Genomic DNA, 16,084 nt, shown 5'->3' with positions numbered 1-16,084 from the left:
CTACCGACCCTGGTCCCACGTTTTTTCTCTTTCCATAGGATGCTCACTAACCCTGGAAGACGGGGAGCCTTTCAAAAAAGACTTGTTGATCATTCATCTTACTGTACCAGAAATCAGGTTCACAGCAGGCATTCCACGGTGTTGGGATGACTGAAGCCAAAGCGTAGAATCAAAAATAATGTTGGTTTGGGGAGAAGAGAAGTCAGCTCCACAAAATGCCAAGTCAGCCCTTATCAAGAGGCATTCTGTATCATTTTAGTGTCCTCCCAATGACCTTTCTGCTCTTCTCTTGCCAATTTACTCCTCACCAGGCAGAGACCTTTGCTTAGATCCTTGGAGTTTTTCTCAAGCAGAAAGGTCCTAAAAGACCAAGCCACTCAGTTCACAGTATCTGAGACAGAGGTCAGTGGCTGATGGAATTTCCCAAAGTCCTGGTGGGAAACCAGCCTCATAGGCCCCAGTAAAAAAGGAATCGTGTTTGTCTTAACTTGTACTTCCTTAATTATGGAGGAGGTTTTATTTATTTTCATAAACGAAGTATCCACTTGTATTACTTTTTCTGTAGACCATATATTCATGGTCTGTACTCATTTCTCTATTAGGGCACCTCTTTTCTTTATTATGCTGTAAGCAGTCTGTCACCTACATTATACAATACATATTCCCATCATATGTATTTACTCATATTTTTCCAATTTCTAGTTGTTTTTTTGTACTGTATGATTGATTTTTGCCGGAAGTTTTTCATTTGTAGGTGTTTAGCTTTATCAGCTGGCTTTCAGCAGATCATCTCCATATCAGGATTATACAAGAATGCAGTTGTATTTTCTTTGAGTATTTTCATAGCTTAAATCCTGAATAATCTAAAACTTATTTTGAGATAATGGATGGGACAGAAATCCAGTATTTCCCCCCTGAATTGCTGACAATCTGTTTCGATATCATGTACTGAGTTTTCTGACATTTCTCTGGCGATGTGGAATTCTGCCTTTATCATTTGTTAATTCCTATAGGCACCAAGTTTCTCCTTTGTTCTATTGATATGTGTATGTATTCCCTCACCATTCCTGTATGTTCTAATTATGTTGATATATTTATGAGAATCTTGGTTGCATTAAAATGTGTCATTGGGCTTACTGTGGTCATCATTTTCATAGTATATATATGCACCTGAAACTAATATAATGTTACATGTTACATGTCAATTATACCTCAATAAAAATGAAATAAAAATTACTGACCATGCCTAGCACAGGTGGGGGGGAATGTGTCATTGGGTAACTCCTCCCATGATAATTTATCATTAGTTTTTTCCTGGCCAATCTCAAATGCTTATTTTATCAGGTGGTATTTATAAGAATTTTAAATCATTTATAAATCAACTATTGGTTATTTCATCACAATGCATCAAATTAATAGCTTAAGAAATAGTGTGTCTGCTTTTGTGAATGGAATATTTTCTTTCACTGTGCTTTCTCATTGGTTACTGATTGTAGAAAAGTTACTTGATCTATGGCATAGAGTAATGTATGATTTAAAATGGCCTTGAGAGCACTAGAAAAGCAAGAAACGCACTAGGGCCATTTCAGAAACCTTCTCTCAAGGGTAGATTGCACAAAGAATCAAAAGTGTAACAAAATAAAGATAAAGAGCCTTTAAAATAGACTGAAAACTACAATCTCCACTATTTTCAAGAGCACCTATAGGCTTGAATTTTTCCATGCTCTGTTCCAAATAAAGTCCGTTCTTAGGGGGAGAGCTTCAGAGGTCTCTGCTGTTACAGACTGCCTCTTACCCTGGACAAAATCTCTGAGCTACTGCTATGAAGCTGCGTTGGAGATAATGTTCAGTGTGGCTTGTGAGTAAAGAAACCAGAAAATAGGTCATCGTTTGACACCACCCTCCACCACACACCCAGAGTTCCCCAGTACCCACTAGTTGTTGCTGACACAAGGAACCGATACCATCTCTCCAGGGTCTTTGCACACTATAGCAGTAGCGTGACAAATGTCACTATAAGCTTAGGCAAACTCGAGCCACTTTCCAGGACCTTGCAGGCTCTGTTGTAGCCAGCCATGTGTGTCTGTCCCCAGGAGCTGGGTTGTTTGTGGCTTGTAACAGATGCCCTGGGCCACAATCTCACACTGGGTTTGGAGTTGAAATCCCTGTTGAAAGAATCAGAAAACTGCCTCCATTTTACAGACGGGAAAAGTGTTTCGGAGTCAGGAGCAGAGCTGGGAATAGGAACTGTCTGTTCTGATTTAAAATCATTTTTCTTTCCATAGGATGTAGACCAAAGCAAGAGGCTTTAGGAGTCTTTTGAAAAAGACTATGGACCCATTGGCTTGGCCTGACTCTGAATTAAAGTATAGGTTATGCTTTCCAGTAGCAATTGCTACATTTCTGGTAGCAATTCCAGACCAATAGAATAATATAAGCCAAAGTGTGGAATTAAAGTAAATGCATCAATTGTAGCATTGTTTGTAAGACCCAAATATTGGAAACAGCCTAGATGCCCGCACACGGGAAGGAGGGTGATTGGATTAATGGTGGTACCTGTATATGGTGAAGTGCTATGCAGTTGTAACAAGGAACGTGGATAAAATATTTACTTTTACTGTTACTCTTTATTTCGTTTTTATGGTTTGGAATTACTATGTAGTGTTCTTTCAGTTCTCCTCAAGGACTCCATTTAGCATTGCTTGTAGGTCATGTCTAGTAATGATGAAATCCTACAGTTTTTGTTTTTCTGGGAGCGTCTTAATTTCTCCTTCACTTTTGCTGGGTAGTTTTGCTGGGTATAGAACTCTTGGAGATGAACGCTACTCCAAATACAAGTGATGGAGAGGACTGGACTTTGCTGTACTAACTGATCCAAATTATCACCCTGGGGAGTGTCCCTGTCACCCATCCTGCTCCTGTATGCATTAATGTGGGGCTTTTACTTTCTCCCCATCATTTCTTCTTCCACCATCTTGAAGTTTCTGCAGGAAATTTCCACCATGATTTTTCTCATCTTATTGCTCTATATTAAATCATCTGGGCCTAGCCCTTTGTGGAGCTAAGGCAAGAGATAGTTAGGGGCACCTGGTTGGCTCAGTCGTTAAGTGTGTGCCTTCGGCTCAGGTCGTGATCCCAGGGTCCTGGGATAGAGCCCCACATCAGGCTCCCTGTTCAGTGAGCCGCTTCCACTTCTCCCTCTGCCTGCTGCAACAGGTAATTAATTCTGTTACATTTGCTATGTTGTCAAGTGATTTTGGATTGAATTGGCAAAACACTGTAAAATTCCCCTCTTTTATTCTTTGAGCATATTATTTTCCCACTCTCATATGAAATTTTACACAGCTTAGTATTTTCCAAACCTTTTCTTGTTTTTTCCAGGAGCTTTACCTTCCCCTATCAAGATACCATACCAAAGATTTATTCACCAATCATGCCATTTCTCTGCTTTTGAAAGCACTGACTGCTTCTTTCATTTTTATCAATACACTCCTTAAATTTGAAATGCTTTTCCCCCCAAATTTCCCTGAATTCTATTCTAATAGGAGTATCATTATCTTGTGCTATTTTTGGTTTGCAATTATCTGGTTTGTTTTTGCAAATCTTCAGCCCCTTTGTTTTATCTGTACCTTCTGCACACAGGATTAGACAAAGGTTTTGTTCTTTGATCCATAAAGAGGATTAATGCTGTCAGATCTTTTCTTCTACTAGTCAGCTTGGAATAGAGTCATTTCTGGTATTTTCTTGAGGGAATGGTGGGAAGGCGTGCATAGGTAATTAGGGCACAGTAGGCGCTGTAGGCAATTATAGTTCAGGAACATTTCAACCTAATCTGCTCAGGTCTCTGCCCGAGGGAAATATTGCCCCTCAGCTTTTGATCTTACCACCCTTGGGGCACACACATAACCTTGGTAGGAGCTCAGAATGGCTCAGTGAAACCAGTAGCTCACATGCCTTATGTCTGACAACTTAGTAAAAACTTGGTTGGTCTTTCCCTTTTTCTCTTACATATGGCATTCCCTACAGGGAGATTAGGATTTTAGTATAGAGTGATTGGAAATATGTTTTCAAACCATCCTTCCTCCAGAACTACCCTCCATGGTGTTCTGAATGCATACACAGTCACTACTGGGATGCTTCACTGGTCCTGTTGTCTGCCCACAAGCCGATTTTCATGCGTCAAAGTCAAGGAATGCTCTTTGGACTATTCAGGACGTTCTCACATTTGCAGGAAACTGCACTTCTCTAGATAAGTTGGAAATAGTCTCTTTGCATCGTCTGTCAATACATTAATAAATCCATTGATGGTGGCTAATATTCCTCACGGACTCTTAGGCTGTAGCTGTTCACTATTTATGCGGGAAATTTTTTGTCAAAAAAATTAATTTTGTTGTTTAAGTAGATTTACTGAAAAGAACCCAATAAGGAAACCAACGCTCTTGCTTCTTTATCCAACAGTCATTCCCATCACCATTAAAACACGTTCAATTTCTCCCATCCTTTGAAAATCTCTCTGGAGCCTGTCTTGCGCACAAGTATGGCCCAGACTCCCACTCCAAGTCTGCAAATTCAGGCTTCTTGAAAACATTACTTCCGTTCTCTGTTCTCCAACTGACAACTCAACATAGCAACTGTATTAATCTTCTGTAATTAAAGTTAGTAACAGCAGCTGAAGACAGTAAAACGTTGGGCACGTGTCAGTTTTCTTTTTTTTTTAAAGATTTTATTTATTTATTTGAGGTCAGGGAGCAAGCACAAGAGGGAGAGAGAGAGGACCGGGTGGGGCGGTGGGGGGGAGGCAAAGAAAGAGAGAGAAGCAGACTCCCCGCTGATTAGGGGTCCTGACACAGGGCTCCATCCCAGGGCCCCGGGATCATGACTTGAGCCAAAGGCAGATGCTTAAGCGACTGAGCCACCCAGGCGCCTCCACAGGTCAGTCTTTATCATGATGAACCTCACAGACAGTTTTGTAATTGGTGCATACTATTTGCGTCTTGAAACCTTCTTTATTTGGCTTCCATAAAGTTCCATTGCCTTCAGTGTCTTTCTACCTCTGTGACTATTCCTTCTCAGGTAGAATAGAATGTTATTTCAAGCCCATTTTGAAACAAGGAGAAGTACAGGGTTCTGTTTGTGATGGAGTATTTATTTATCTATTTTTAAAATATTTTATTTATTTATTTAACAGAGGGATAGGAGTGCACAAATAGACTGAGCAGCAAGTAGCGGCAGAGGGAGAAGCAGGCTCTCCGATGAGCAGGGAACCCCACTCGGGGCTCAATCCCAGGACCCTGGGATCATAACCAGAGCCAAAGGCAGACGCTTAACTGACTGAGCCACCCAGGCGCTCCGTGTGATGGAGTATTTAAATGATGGCATCACGGAAGGATTAGTTTTATAACCTGAAGTAAGTCTCTTCTCTCTGGACTGAATTTCTTCTGTAAATAACAAAGGCTTAGCATGATGACCTATGAGTATTGATAAGGATTTGCTGGAGCTTATAGGGGAACACAAAGGCCTCTGACATTGTGTCTCTGTGCAGTCCCTGGGGACTCTGACAATGTCCCCTGTTGAGCAAGACTGAGGAAGTTGGCATGGATTTACTGATAAGCTAAGAAAGGGCAGTGCCTTTTGTGACTTCAGCCAACCCCTGGCACACACAGTCAAGGAAGGCATACATGAGAAACTCAATTCGGCTCTCAGCCAAGGCTTTCCTGGCAAGATGAAATCCAATATCTTTGTCCTTTCTCTGCTCCTTATTTTTGAGAAGCACGGAGTTATGATGGGACTCAGTGGTGGGTGTGGGAGGTAGGCTTGGGGAAAAGCTGTCCAGGAGAATGACTTTTAAGGGTATTCTGGGTGTTAGCAGAGGACCTAGTCAGGTACATAGCCTTCTTCCTGATGGGAGCTAATCCTTCTGCAACCCAAGCCACAGCCCTTTGGGGAACATCACGAGTTGGTGGGGAGCAGATGAGGAGGGGTAAGAGATGGAAGCGAACTTGGAGATTATTGAGCCCAAACCTTCTTATTATCAGTCACCAGATGGATCATACAGTTTTCCAAATGGCGAACAAGGTCCACACTCTTCCAGACAGAAAGTCAGATACCAGGCTGGCTTCAAAGGCAGTTATTATACCCTAACTTTAAAGCAAGTATATGACAGTGACCATAATCAGACACATGCTAATCAAGATCAAGGATGTGGCCCATATGTAGTGACATTCCTGGCTAACATCAAGTTAGAGAACCATTCAATCACATACAACAAGGCGGACACCAAGATAGATCCCAAAACAGTGACTGCATCCAACTCAAACAGCAAGTGCATGACATCAGTCGTAATCAGCCATAAAATCCTAACCCAGATGAAGGACGGGGCCAACATGTAAATAGAGCAGTGGGCCTGTCCCCGAGCATGGACACAGCACTAGGCCTAGACACACCCCCACACGTGTGTGTGGCCTTCCCCACTTCTCCTTTTTATGTTTTTTGGTCAGCTTCTCACTAGTTCCAGTCGGTCTCAATGTCTGAAGATGCCATGCTATCAAAAAATTGACCCAGGGAGAGGATTGACCACGAAGACCAAGCTCTGAGTTGGGTGAAAGAAAACAGGGTCTTTTTATGAAGGTGCTAGACAGGTCAAATAGCGACCCTTTTTTGGCGGGGGAGCTTTTGAGTGGCATCAAATGCACTCTGTACTTCCGTGACTGCCATGCCGCTGGTTTCACACCCGCTGCAGTGCCAGCCCGCTGGCCTCAAGGCTACCTTCCAGCCAGGAAGAAAGGGGTACGAGCGGGGCAAGGCAGATGGCCACAAAGCTCTCTCTTCTTGCCCAGCCGCACCTGTTCTTCTTGAATAAACACTTCATGGATTGTTGCCCGCCTTTGGTAAGTAAGTTCCGAAGCTCTGAAAAGGCTGATTCTGACAATATTTGTTCATATTCTAACGGCTTCTATGGAGGGGCCACTCTGGCCGCACCATTCTGAAAGTGCTTCCTTCTGCACTGGGGATTTTACGGAGGCTTGCTGTCAAAGTAACTAAGTGAACTTCTAATCCTCTACCATTATGTTCTTTTATCATGAATAGATGAATGATTTTTTACATATTCTGCTGATGTGGAGATGACCATATGATTTTTCCTTTACTTCTTGGTAAGAAGTATTCCACTGGCTGACTTTTGAATGTTAAGTCAACCATATATGGTTGAAATAAGTCCCCACTTATTCACGGTGCATCACCATTTTCCTATATGACAAAATTCACTAGCTAATATTGCGCTTAGGATTTTTGCCTTACGTTTATAGCAACACTGGCATATAGTTTCCCTTGCATGTCACATCTTTGTCGTATTTTAGTAGCATAAAACTGCAGTGAATATCAAGGTTCTTTGAAAACAGAAAGGTCAGGAGTGGGCATGTGGGACTGCAAACAAAAATCTTGAGAATAAAAGCAGACGCTTTAAGTTACTGCCCTGTTAAACCCATTGGAAAGGTTTTTTCCTAAATTTGGACTGAACTTCACAAAGAACAGGCCAAGCTAGAACTAGAAAGGAAGATGCACAGCGGAAAAACGCCAGGAGGTAGCTAAGAGATGGTAGGAAAGAAAGGAATAGGTGGATAGTGGCTGTTCTGTGGACTGACCCTTCTCATCAGCTCTCTGCCTCCTGCAGCTGGTCGGATTCTCCCGTGAGCATCTATACATTTGTCTCTTCCCGATGCTTAAGTTGGGTATGTTCTCTGCCACACGCAAGCAGGACCAACACACACTTTTTATAGGAGGGCAGAGAGAGCTAGGAGGGTCTTGGGGCCTGGGTTTCACGTTCCAAAGTGACCTCCAGTTAGACCTGATCAGCAAATGAAGTGTATCCAAAGTCGTGGAGGCATAAAGACAGGAGTTAAGGTAGAAAACATTGCTACAACTTCGAGCTCTGTCTCCGGTGCCCGCCGCAGTGATATTCTCCCTAAGTCTAGATAGGCTTTTGCTAATATATTAGCTCATTTTCTTGCCTCATCTTTGTGCCCGAGTGCGTGTGTCAAATGTTCATCTGTTCCAAGTAAGCGCTTCAAATATATCCATTTCTGAAATCGGCGGCTTTAAATTGTTCTGGCCACGCAGCGAGTGTGTCAGACCTCACGAGCGCCCCGGAAAAGCCGGTTCCCCCCTACGGCCTCCAGACCCACTCCCTGAAGCAAGAAGCATTAAGGGCCAGGCCAGCCCTGACCCCCCACCCCACCCCCGAAAAAGGGGGAGCCGTCGCGGGCTCTCGGCAGTTACCGAGGGGTTACTGCCTGGCCTCGCCTGGGGGGTGGCGGGAGGGAAACCGCCGCTCTTCCCAGGTCCGAGGGAGGCACCTGCGACCCCGGACCCCGGGAACCACAGCTCCCCCTGCCGGCGGGCCCCCGCCAGAGGCGGTATAAGCCGAGAACCCCGGCGCACATTGCGCACACGCTCGGCTGCGCCATGAAGCTGCTCGGTCGGTCCGCGCTCGCTGCCGTCCTCCTGCTACTCCTCCTCGGCCTCCACACGGCGCGGCCCGGGAGGCAGGGGCGGCAGAAGGGTGCGTGTCGCCGGGCCGGCGCGTGGCGGGGGTGGGGGACTTTCGTGGGGGCGGCCCCGCTGCCTGGCCGCGACGCCGCCCCCGGCTCACGCTGTGCCATTTGTCCTCAGCTGTGAAGAAGCCCGGATACTGCCCAGAGTTTTTACTCAGGTGCCCTTTCATCCTCTTACCCCTGTGCCGCCGCGACAGAGGGTGCAAGGGGGACAAGAAGTGTTGCTTCTACAACTGCAGGCATCAGTGTATGGAGCCGTGGCTCAGCTTGGAGTGAGGTGAGCGCCTCCCTCCCCCGTCGGCCGCTCTCTCTCGGCGGTGCCCCGGGAAGGTTCCAGAAGAACAAGGCGTCTCGGAGGGAGTCGGGAACTCTCAGGGCTTTTCGAAATCTTTGAGATCAGAGCTTTACCAAGGGGGTCTGCCTTGACGTTTGGCCCGTGGGTCGGGGCCGTAGGGAGGGAGGCCCAAGACCCCTTCCTCAAAAAGGCACGGTTCCATTTCCCGCCGTGGGCGCCCCTCCTTTCTTCTGAATGACAGGGCCCATCGGACAAGATCATCGGCAAGCCCCTCGACCGTTGTTGAAGGCTGATGATGACTATTTTCAATTGCCATTGTTTTTTTTTCCTTACAGTTTGTAATCATGAGCCACTTTCCTCTCCACGTTTAACATGTGAGGTAAGGGATTGTAAGGTTCTAATTCCTTAGGATGGCTCTTCTAGAATTCCCTGTCCCCGGCTCTGATTCCTGGACAGTGCATCATCCCCATGCTCCCAGGAGGAGAGAACCCAGGAGCATACGGATCACGGGGGGTCCTGTCTATCCCTCCCACCGTTGGCACCTTCCCACATCTCTGATTCCCTCGTCTCTCCCCAGGGAGAAACCTCGTCTTAACCAGACCTGAGAAGATCCGTCAGACAGGCTCAGACTCGGATAACTGATCCCCGGTTCCTCCAAGCTCTCCTTACTCCCCAAGCTTCCTTTTATCAGGAGTTAAATGCTTATTAACATGAAAACAACACAAAGCAATAAAGTGTTATGTATTTAAAACTACATGAAAACCTAAGCCTGTTGGATAGCCACCCACCCTGGTTTCACTGTCTTCAGCTTTTTGGGGGGATCCTTTAGAGAGTTTGAGGTTACTGTTTCACATTTAATTTTGGTCGGTTGTTGCATTTCTCTTTTTCTGGTATGTTTCTTTCTTTCAATGTCTCCTGACCCTCGGATTTTCTGTTGGTCAGATTCCAGGGGCATTTTTGAGTCCTGTCCTCTGAGTGTGGATCCCATGAAAGGTGCACACATTACCCGGAGATGGAGGAGGAAGGCTTTTGGCTACATTGTGTCTGGTACAGCTGCTGGCAGCCTTTCCACTTGTTGGACTAGAAAGATCCAGAGCCAGGTCTGGAATTTAGGGCTGGAAATGGAGCAGGCCATGCCTTAGTTCTAAGCTACTGTAGGGTCTAAAATATAGACCCATCATCAAGCAGGAAAAGGAAAGGCTGTGACCCAGGTTAGCTACCTTGAGTCTTCGTTTGGGCGTTTAGCCCCTGATTGACCTAAAACTGAACTGTTGTTTAGCCTTGTATTTTTGCACCTTCTGCTATGTGATTCAGTCTTGATTAGGGGTCACGCAAGGGTTTCAGGCCTGGGAGAATGGTCTTCAAAAAATGTATTTTTCCTTGACACATACATCTGAAACCAATTTTTGTAAAGCTACTATGGCCTAGAAGGTTTTAAGTTGACGTTGAATATTTTTCATCACAGTTAACATGACCACAAGGTCTAAAATTTTAGGTATGTGCTGAATATAGTCATTTAAATAAAGTGGGGACCTCTTTTTAATGTTTCTAATGGAATCTAATTACCATCTTCATTCGACAGTGATGTATCAGAGAAAAACGTGTTCTCTCTTTTCCGAAACTGCTTCTGCCTCCCCACATTGTTTTCGTTCGCTGCCTGAATAATTCAAGCCCAAACAAATAGATGCATGTGTTCTTCAGAGCCTCTGAAAAGCAGATGTCAAGACGAGATTAGATCAAGAGTTTATTGGAGGAAATGCCTGGGAGACAAGATGAGGAGAGCGAGCCACCAGGCCACGGGGCAGGGTGCCTGCTGTGGAAGAGGAGGGCAGGGTGGAGGAAGTCTCAGAAGACAGGGCGATACAGAAAGTGTCAGCCATGCTGACAGGGAGTGCCTGAATGGATGTCACCTACCACGGGAGTCCCGCATGTCTCTGAATAATAGGTCAGAGATGGCAGGGCTCCTGGCTAGCTTGGGGGTAGCCTCCTCTTCCTTTCCTAAGGCAGGAGTTCAATCAAGTCCTTCCATTGAGCATGGCAGGAAAAGGCACTCAGACAAACCCTGGGCAGGGTCTTGGTGAGGACTCCATCTGAGAGCGTGTGTGGATTACCTGAAATCATCCCTTGACTAAACAGCTCTGTCCGCCATATTCCCTCTGTCTCTCTGTTGTCCTTCACCTCACTTTCATGGTCTCCACCTCCTAGTGCCCTTACTCCTCACCTCGTTCCCTCTCAATAGCTATCTGGATTTCTTTTAAGTTCTGGCTCATTTTAATTTTTATTACTGTATCTTACTCTCTCTCTGTCCATCTGTCTGCCTATCCTTCTGTTTCTAACACTCAGTCTTCATCATGTTTCCAGATGTTTGTCCTTATTTTCTCCCTCTCTCTGTTTCTGTCAGTCCTTGTTCTGCATGTCTGTCTTTCCCCGGGCCAGGAACACCTGAACGTGAACCATATGTGTTCCCTCCTGGGCCAGTGACTCTCACCGCCCACCTATGAGGCTGTGCCTGGCACTCTCCCCTCGCCCGTGTCTGGGCCATGAATGCCCCCACCACCACTACCTTCCTTCTTGCTTCTGGGGACTCCTTTCATTTTCTGAGAAGATGGTCTCTTGGGCATTTGTCACATGCACTCCTTCCTTGTCCGTGTTGTCTCTCTTCAGAGGAAGAGAAAGCTAGAGCCTGCTCCCCCATGACCCCCAATGGGTGCCACGACGGTCAGGCCTCGGGTTCGTGCCAGGATGACCAGCCATGCTCAGAGAAGAAGCCATGCTGGCCTAGCACTTGTTGAATAAGATGCAGGAATCCCACGAATGTTCTGAACCTGGGTGAGAAGGTCCCATCTACAAGGAAGGGGCAAAGGCTGAGACTGAGGACAGAGAACGTTGGGGGTGCTGCAGGGCTCCCTCTGCATCTGGCTAAGGACAAGGCCTAGCTAGGCCCCTGCCGCTGTCAACTTTGTGAATCTTACTGGTGGCTCTTGACTGAGGGTCAGCTACCAGTCAGTCCACCAGGGGGCCCACTGGATTAAAGGAATCAGGCCTCCTTTTCTGAGCCCCATCAGCCTGTTTGGGCCCTGGAGGCAGGGCAGAGGGGTTGGCCTCTCTGGAGCCCGGCAAGGCGTCCTGGGGTCCTGGACAGCAGGAGGGTCTTGAGCTCTGGACCTGCTCTCTCTAGTTCAGGTGAAGCCTGGGAAGTCTTCGGGGCGAAAGGCACGTGTAGGATGCTCAACCTTCCAAACTTTTGCAAAAAGCATGTTCTGGGCTGACACAGCCTGAAGCGGGACAAGGGCAAGAGCAGGGAACAGTGTGTGGTCCCGGAGGAAGGTAAGATGAGCTAGGCTCAGCTGGAGGACCCCCTGGTCATCCCCCTCCCCTAATGCGGCCTAAATCCACTGACCCTCTGCCCTCCTTGGCAGGGGGCTGCCTCCCGTGTCACAGCTGGCAGAACCTCTGCCTTTCCCCACCGCCTCCTGCTGTCTTCCAGGCACAGAGCCTAGGGGCCTCCCCTGCCAGTGCTCCTGTGCCTGGTCTCTCTCCGCTGGGCCCTGGGAGGGAGAAGCTGGGAGGAGCTCAGAGGAGCAGCCCTGTTGCTGGGCTCAGGAGACTAGGTTTCAATGTCAGCTTTGCCTCGGACTTGCTTATTGCCTCAGGCAGGGGCAGTACCTGTCTGCCACTCAGTGACACTCAGTTTCTTCACTACTAAGGTGGACGTAATCATGTCCTTTAGAGCAATAGTGGTGCGGGCCAGGGAATTTGTGTGCTGTAAAGCACTTGTACTTGGAGGGCTGTTGCTACGGTTATTCTCCAGGTTGAATGGACTCTAGCTTGATACCAAGGGTCAAACCCAAAAGGACCACCAGATTGGATGGGTCCAATGGCCACATTTTACAGATGGGAAAACTAAGGCCCTGATGCAGTAAAAAGCTAGGATTTGAACTCGGGATCCTGACCTCATGAACAGTGCTCATTTAACTCTGCCACCACCATTCTCCATCTCTGCCTGGCCTAAAGTGATGTTGGGGACTGGCGACTGGGGGTGCCTGTGGACCTGGAGGTCACCTGGCTGGTTCAGTGCTATAGCTCTGACCTGCTCTTCTCTGCACAGCCTAAGCCCTGTGTATGTGGTCTCTGAATTCTCTCCCCACTCAGCCTGAAAACTTCTAAAGCTCCCCAATGAAGACATGGATTTATCACCAGGACCTCCTTTGGGTTCAGATTTGGCCTGATTCATCTGTGTATCCCTAGCAGCCAGGATAGGACTTGCATACAGTAGACACTCTGGAAGTGCCTATTGATTAGAAAAGGAATAAGTGAACGTGCTGCTTCTTCATATCCAGCTTCATTGGTCGGGTGGCTGGGTGGAGGAAGTGAGTGACAAGACATCTGCATGTGTGGTCTCCCTGCAAAAGCATGTGGAGTGTGTCACGGATGAGGAGCAGAGGGGCTTAGAAGTAAATTTGACCAAGGAGGTGAAAGATCCGTACATTGCAAACTACAAGACGCTGAGGGAAGAGATTGAAGAAGACACAAATAAACGTTAAGATATCTTGCGTTCATGGGTTGGAAGGGTTAATATTGTTAAGATGTCCATACTCCCCAAGGCCATCTACAGATTCAATGCAACGTCTATCAAAACTCCAATGGCATTTTTCACAGACATGGAAAAAACAACCCTAAGATTCCTACAGAAGCATGAAAGGCCCCGAAGCATCAAAGAATCTTGAGAAAGAACAAAGCTGGGAGCATCACTCCTCCCGATTTCAGACTCTTCTGCAGAAGAGGGATAAAAAGCCATAGGGATAAAAAGAGCATATTCCTAGGGCACCTGGCTGGCTTAGTTGGTGAAATGTGCGACTCTTGATCTCAGGGTCATGAGTTCAAGCCCCTTTGAGCATAGAAGAAAAGAATGTATTACTGGTGTGAAGGTGGACACATGAACCAATGGAATGACAGCCCAGAAATGGATGCTTGCATATATGGTTGACTAATGTTTAACAGGGCAGCCAAGAATACTCAGTGGGGTGAGGGTAATCTTTTCAATAAATGGTGTTGGGAAAACTGAATATCCAGATGCAAAAGAATGAAATCGGACCCTGATCTGCACCACTCACAGAAATTAGCTTGAAATGAACCTTAAACATAAGACCTGAAACTAAAATTACTAGAACAAACTATATGGAAAAAGTTTCTCAACATTGGTCTTAGCAATGATTTTTTTTTTTTTACTACAACACCAGCAGCATGAAATCAAAAATCAAAAAGTGGGACTACAGCAAACTAAAACACTTCTGCGTGGCAGAATTCATAATCAACAAAATGAAAAAGCAACCTACAGGATGGGAGGAAATATTTGTAAACCATATATCTGATAAGGGGGTTAATATCCAAAATATATAAAGAATTCCTATAACGCAATAGCAGAAAAAAAGAAACCAGACAACTGCAATAGACTTTTTGCCGAAGAAGACATAGAAGTGGCCAGCAGGTACATGAAAATGTACTCAGCATCACTAACCAACATGGAAATGCAAATCAAAGACACAGTGAGATACAACCTCACGCCTGATAGAATGGCTATCATCAAAAAAATAAAAGAGAACAGATGTTGGCAAGATGGAGAGCAAAGGGAGCCCTTGTGCTCTGTTGGTGGGAATGTAAATTGGTACAGCCACTATGGAGCACTCTATGAGGAGTCCTAAAAGGATTAAAAACAAAACTGCCACATGATCCAGCAATCTCGCTTCTGGGTATATAGCCAAAGGAGATTGACTTACTATCTCAAAAAGATATCTGCATTCCTGTGTTCACTGCTGCATTATTCACTGTAGCCGAGACATGGAAACAACCTGAGTGTCCACTGACAGTTGAACGGTTGAAGAAAATGTGGTACATGTATACAATGGAATATTATTTGGCCATTAAAAGAGAAGGAGATCTTGCTATTTGTGATAACATGGATGGACCTAGAGGGCATTATGCTAACTGAAATAAGCCAGAGAGAGAAAGACAAATACTGTCCAATCTCACTTATGTATGGAATCTGAAAACATCAAATTTATAGAAACAGAGATTAGAACAGTGGTAGTCAGGCCTGCAGGGAGGGGCAAAAGGGAGCTCGCCAAAGAGTACAAGCCAAAGAGTACAAACCAACGAGTACAAACAGCCATGAGATAACTAAGTTTGGAAAGAAAAGATGAGTTAGCTTCCGGGGATCACTATACAGCCTGGTGACTGTAGTTCACAAAACCGTATCATATACTTGAAAGTTGCGAGGAGAGAAGTGCTTTAATGTTCTCGCTATAACAATGACAACAAAATGGTAACTATTTGAGATAAAGGATGTGCTAACTAGTGCTATTGTGGGAAACATTTTACAACATATACATGCATCCAGTCGTCATATTGTACACCTTAAACTTACACAACGCTACGTGTTAATGATGTCTCAATAAAGCTGGGGGTGAAAAATCAAAATTGTATAAGAGGCCATAGTTATAGCAGTTTTTTCCTGTCCCTATGCCCTTCATTTCACTTCCACCCAAGCCTTATAGGTAACAATTTTATTATTTTTTTAATTTATCCTTCTTACATTTTCATCATGTATATATATATTCTTATTTGCATTTGTTTCTTGTGTGAAGGATAGCTTACTACATACATACCAGTATAACTGACAATTACTTCATCTCAGCTCATAGTGACCTTCACTCGATTTTTTAAAAATGATGTTACAATATTATATTGTGCGGATATGTCATATGTTTATTTATCTCATTTCCTAGTCTTACATTAATAAGCAGTCTTTTGCTATTGCAAATGTCACAAATTATGTTAGCATGATTGTTGACATATGTCCTCAGGGTAGATTCCTAGAATGTGACTGCTGACAGGATAGACACAGGATTTGGTTAAACACTACAAAATTCCCATCCCCAGGGACAGCATTATTTTGGATTCCTACCGGCTATGTCTGAGGAAGACTGTTTCTTCACAGCTGTGCCAATGGAGTTGTTAAACTTTAAGATCTTTGCAAGTCTGGTAGAAAAGGGTATCAGAGCGCAATTTCAATGTACTGTTTTCTTATAGGAGAGATTGATATTTATTTTTTCCTTACTTCAGGAGCCATTTTTAATTTTTCCTGTGAATTTTCTATTCCTTTGTTTTACTCACATTCCTCTTGGGTTTTTGATAGTTTTCTTCTTTATTTCTTCTTTATTTTCAAAAGCTCTTTACATAT

At 45.1% G+C, this 16,084-nt stretch overlaps 1 long non-coding RNA gene across 1 annotated transcript; it reads left to right on the top strand.

Annotated features, from left to right (window-relative positions):
• Positions 1-8,420: 8,420 nt before the first annotated feature.
• On the top strand, positions 8,421-9,628 carry LOC105236782. Its single transcript, XR_002142280.2, has 4 exons — positions 8,421-8,557; positions 8,668-8,826; positions 9,180-9,223; positions 9,422-9,628. It is a non-coding gene; the product is annotated as an uncharacterized LOC105236782 (long non-coding RNA).
• Positions 9,629-16,084: the final 6,456 nt, after the last annotated feature.

The sequence above is a fragment of the Ailuropoda melanoleuca genome, chromosome 13 (genome assembly GCF_002007445.2).
Source record: "Ailuropoda melanoleuca isolate Jingjing chromosome 13, ASM200744v2, whole genome shotgun sequence".
Classification (NCBI taxonomy): Eukaryota; Metazoa; Chordata; class Mammalia; order Carnivora; family Ursidae; genus Ailuropoda; species Ailuropoda melanoleuca.
This window is presented reverse-complemented; position numbering and strand designations above follow the sequence as displayed.